The sequence below is a fragment of the Mastomys coucha genome, unplaced genomic scaffold (assembly GCF_008632895.1).
Source record: "Mastomys coucha isolate ucsf_1 unplaced genomic scaffold, UCSF_Mcou_1 pScaffold14, whole genome shotgun sequence".
In the NCBI taxonomy this organism is placed as follows: domain Eukaryota; kingdom Metazoa; phylum Chordata; class Mammalia; order Rodentia; family Muridae; genus Mastomys; species Mastomys coucha.
The window spans coordinates 26,265,331-26,271,008 of NW_022196896.1; positions in this window are offsets into that span (position 1 = coordinate 26,265,331).

The following is a 5,678-nucleotide window of genomic DNA, read 5'->3' on the forward strand; positions in this document are numbered from 1 at the left end:
TGTGTTTCCTCTTTAAGAGCTTCTAGCTCTTTACCTGTGTTCTCCTGTATTTCTTTGAGGGTGTTATTCATGTCTTTCTTAAGGTCCTGCATCATCATCCTGATAAGTGATTTTAGATCTGAATTTTGTTTTTCTGGTGTGATGGTGTGTCTAGGACTTGCCATGTTGGGAGAATTGGGTTCTGATGATGGCCAGTGACCTTGGTTTGTGTTGTTTATTTTCTTATGCTTGCCCCCCGCTATCTGGTTAACTCTAGTGCTACCTGCCCTTGCTTAATCTGACTGGAGCTTGTCCTTCCTGTGATCCTGGTTGTGTCAGAACTCCTCAATGTCAAGCTATCTCTGTGATCTTGTGATTCTGGGATCCTGTGATCCTGGGCTTGTTAGATCACCTGGAAGTGGGGCTTTCTCTGTGTGTTGTGGGACTGGCTTCAGAGTTTGCGCCCAAGGTCTGCTCAGAACACTAACCCAGACAGACCTGAAGGAACCCGAGTCACTGTGTTGGCAAAGTTCCTGTGTGCCTGGTCCCGCTAGTCCCAGTTACTCCCAGTGTTGGGACAGATGTTGGTTCCTGCTCACCTCTGATCCTGGGTGTGTCAGAATGCCTGGGAATGGAGCTTCCTCTGTGTGTTGTAGGACTGGCTGCAGAGCTTGTGTCCAAGGTCTGCTCTGGACCCTAGCCCAGACAGACCGAAAGGAACCCTAATCACTGGGCTGGTGAGTTCCTGTGTGCCTGGTCCCGCTGGTCCCAGTTACTCCCAGTATTGAAATAGATGTTGGTTTCTGCTCACCTCTGATCCTGGGTGTGTCAGAATGCCTGGGAGTGGAGCTTCCTCTGGGTGTTGTGGGACTGGCTGCAGAGCTTGCGCCCAAGGTATGCTCTGGACCCCAGCCCAGACAGACCGGAAGGAGTTCTCTTTGTTTCTAATTCGTTGACCTCAGCTCTGAGTTTGAATATTTCCTACTGTCTCTACCTCTTGCTTCTTTATGTCCTAGAGCTTTCAGATGTTCTGTTAAGTTGCTAGTGCAAGATCTTTCCAATTTCTTTATGAAGGTATTCATTGATATGAATTTTCCTTTTAGTTCTGCTTTCATTGTGTCCCATAAATTTGGGTATGCTGTACCTTCATTTTTGTTAAATTCTAAAAAGTCTTTAATTTATTTCTTTATTACTTCCCTGACCAAGTTATCATTGAGTAGGGAGTTGTTCAGTGTCCATGAGTATGTGGGCTTTCTGTTGTTTTTGTTGTTATTGAAGTCAAGCCTTAGTCTATGGTGATATGATAGAATGCATGGAATTATCTCAAGCTACTTGTATCTGTTGAGGCTTGTTTTGTGACCAATTATATGGCCAGTTTTGGAGAAGTTACTATGAAGTGCTGAGAAGAAGTTACATTCTTTTGTTTTAGGGTAAAATGTTTTATGGATATCTGTTAAATTCATTTGGTTCATAACTTCTGTTAGTCTTACTGTATCTCTGTTTGTTTGTTTTTTTTTTCTGTTTACATGATCTGTCCATTGGTGAGAGTAGAGTGTTGACATCTACCACTATTATTGTGTGAGAATCAATGTGTGTTTTGAGGCTTAGTAACCTTTCTTTTACAAATGTGGGTACCCTTGCATTTGGAACATAAATATTCAGAATTGAGAATTCATCTTGGTGGATTTTTCCTTTGATGAGTATGAAGTATCCTTCTCTATTTCTTTTGATAACTTTTGGTTGAAAATCTACTTTTTAGATATTATGATGGCTACTCCAGCTTGTTTCCAGCTTTTAAGTCTGAAGTATTGTCTGTCTTTTTCACTGATGTGTATTTTCCTGTATGCCACAAAATTATGGGTCCTGTTTACATATATTGCCTGTTAGCTTATGTCTTTTTATTGGGGAATTGAGTACACTGATATTGAGAGATATTAGGGACCAAAGATTGTTGGTTTCTCTTAGTTTTGTTGTTAGTGGTGGTATTAAGTTTGTGTGGTTCTCTTCTTTTGGGTTTGTTGTGAGATGGTTAATTTCTTGATTATTCTTGGGTGTAGTTTCCCTCTTTGTGTTGGAGTTTTCCTTCTATTATTCTTTGTAGGGCTGGATTAGTAGAAATATTGTTTAAATTTGGTTTTGTTGTGGAATATCTTGGATGCTCCATCGTCAGTGATTGAGAGTTTTGCTGGGTATAGTACTCTGGGTTGGCATTTCTGTTCTCTTAGGGTCTTCATGACATCTGTCCAAGATCTTCTGTTTTTTAAAGTCTCTGTTGAGAAGTCTGGTGTAATTCTGATAGGTCTGCCTTTTTAATTTACCTTCTCCGTTACTTTCTCCGTTACTGCCTTTATTACTCTTTCTTTGTTCTGTGCATTTAGTGTTTTGATTATTATTTGATGGGAAGAATTTCTATTCTGGTCCAATCTATTTGGTGTCCTGTAGATTTCGTGTATGTTTATGATCATCTCTTTCTTTAGGTTAGGGAAGTTTTCTTCTATGATTTTGTTGAAGATGTTTCCTGGCATTTTGTATTGGGAATCTTCTCTCCTGTTTCTATTAGTCTTAGGCTTGGTCTTTTCATTGTGTCCTGAACTTTCTGGATGTTTTGGGCTAGGAGCTTTTTGCACTTTGTATTTTCTTTGACTATTGTGTCAATCAATAACTTCTATGGTATCTTCTATGCTTGACATTTTCTCTTCTATCTCTTGTAATCTGTTGGCGATGCTTGCATCTATAACTCCTGATCTCTTTCTTAGCTTTTCCATCTCCAGGGTTGTTTCCTTTTGTGATTTCTTTATTGTTTCCATTTTTAGATCCTGGATGGTTTTGTTCAATTCCTTTATCTCTTTGATTGTGTTTTCCTGTATTTCTTAAAGAGATTTATGTGTTTCGTCTTTAAGGGCTTCTACTTATTTACCTGTGTTCTCCTGTATTTCTTTAAGGGAGTTATTTATGCCCCCTTAAGGTCCTCTATTATCTTCATGAGATGGTATTTTGGGTTGGAGTGTTGCTTTTAAAGTGTGTTAGGGTATCCAGGGCTTGCTGTGGTAGAAGAATTGGGTTCTGAGGGTGCCAAGTGGCATTGGTTTCTGTTGCATTTGTTCTTATGCTTGCCTCTCACCAACTGTTTATCTTTAGGTGTTAACTGGCCTTGCTGTCTCTGACTGGATCCTGTCCCTTCTGTGAGCCTGTGAACCTAGTTGTGATGGAGGTCCTGAGAGTCAAGCTGGCTCTGGGTGTGGAAGTACCAGCTCTGCCCAGGGCTAAGTTGTGGTATGGTAACTCTTATAAAGGAAGACATTTAACTGAGGCTGGCTTACAGTTTCAGAGGTTTAGTTCATTATCATCATGCTGGGAAACATTGTAGTATGCAGGCAGACATGGTGCTGGAGGAGCTGAGAATTCTACTTCTTGATCCAGAAGGAGACTGCTACATTAGACTTAGCTTGATCAAGGTCTAAAAGACCTCAAATCCTGCCTCCATAGTGACACACTTCCTCTAACAAGCCCATACCTACTCCAACAAGGCCTCTACCACCTAATAGTGTCATTTCCTCTGGGTCAAGCATTCGTACACATGAGTCCATGGGGGCCTCCACCCTCCAAACAGTTCATTTGTTATACAAGCCATCCACCAATCACCCAATCACCTTCTCCTCTGAGAAGTTGGGGGAAGCCGCTGGCTACAAACCCACCATGGCATATCAAGTCACTGCAGGACTACACACACATATTCTTACTGAGGCAAGAGGAGGCAGCCCAGAAGGGGGAACCGATCTACAGGTAGGCAACAGAGCCACAGACTGCTCCTAGTCAAGTTTTGAGGGTCCCTCATGAAGACAAATCATCACATCTGCTACATATGTGCCAGCAGGAATCGGGGCTTTAGGTCCAGTCATGGGGGCCATTCTTATTCAAGCCAGCACAATGAGATATACAATAAATTTAAATTTATACAATGTTTTAATAACAATAGGATATAAAAACATATGTTACTCAAACTATAACCATTAGAATATGGGATATCTATATCAGAAAAAAATAGACTTTAAAATAAACAGACAGGCAAGAGATTATTGGAGATAAAGAGGGGCATCATTTCATCCTACTGGTGCCACAGTGGTAAACATACCTTGGCAGTAATCAACAGCTCTCTAATTGAACTTAATACCCACTCAACAAGAGGAAGACCACGCCTTCTCCTAGAAAACTAGATAATTACCAGAGCCTCTGGAAGTCATGAATTTTGGAGATCTACTTAAACCAATGATAAACTAAACCAGCTTAGTTTAACATTCTAAATCAGTGGTATTGGACCTCGTGGGCCTGCATATCGGAGGCTTGCCATGGACATCTCTGGCCTAGCCCTCATGGGAGAGTTCTTGCAAAGAGGAGGGAGTGTGAGCAGGAAGTGGGAATCACCTCTGTTGCCTCCAGTGCTGCAATTGGATCCACCTCTGTCTCTGCCTTGGTTACTCCTCACCACTCTGCACTTAGTCTGGTCCAGCTGGGACAATGAGGCTGACAAGCCAGGGAGGGGTGCAGCAGAGATTCAGGTGACATTCTGAGAGAGCAGACCTCTTTCCAAGTGTTACCGCTCTTATGACAGAAGGTTTCAGAAGTAGGGGTAGTTCTCACACACCTTTAATCCTTCCGGATAGTATACAGTTTTGGGAGTGGGTCAGGGTCTGATAGCAGGTACTTCTCATTGGCTTGGTCTGAGAGTTTGGGGAAACCTTATTTGCATGTGGGAGGGCTGCAGCTCCTACATGAATGATGGTCACATACCTCTCTGTGGAGACGTGTGGGAGGATGTAGTTGTGACAGGAGCCAGGGGCCCAAGGGACATGGCTGAACACCTGGAGACCATCATCTGCTGGGTCTCTGGGGTTCTAAGCCTGAGCTTGATAGGGGACCAGGCTGCCTGTCACAGCTCACCGCCCCACAAATCTTCCTAATGATGTGACCCTTTAATACAGTTCCTCCTTTAACACAGTTGTGGTGACCCCATCATAAAAGAATCTTTCTTGCTACTTTGTAACTGTAATTTTGCTACTGTTATGAGTCATAATGTAAATATATGATCTGTAGGATATCTGATATGTGTCCCCTGTGAAAGAATTGTTTATCCCCAAAGAGTTTATGACCTACAGGTTGAGAACTGCTGTTTTAAATACTTATCTTTATACCCATAAGTAAGTATAGTTCTTATACCTCATCAAGGGAATATCTTTTCATAACTTACAGAAGCCATTACAGATAACTACAACTGATCAAATTACAAAGTTGTGGAGTCTAGTTCCAACAGATAAATCTACAATCCTAGTCCTGCAGATAAGGCTCCGGAATCGTTGTAGAAGAGGGGCAGAAAGATTGTTAGAGATAGAGGTTTGGGTAGTTTTCTATGATAATAAGCCTCTTAGAAATGCTAGAGAAGCTAAACCCATGAAACCTCACCTACTGCAACAAGGCCTGAATAGAGGACACCAATAGTCATGCTAACACAAAATGGAGAAAGCTCACAAGGTCTCAGCCCTTCACAAAGAACTACAGGTTACTAAAAACACTGAGAGTAGAAGAAATAGTTTTCCCAGGAAAGAACATACCAATTAGTTCCCAATACCAGATGGTCTTCTCTGAAAACATATACCTACATGTATCATTACACAGACTGAGCAGATCATATATATATATATATA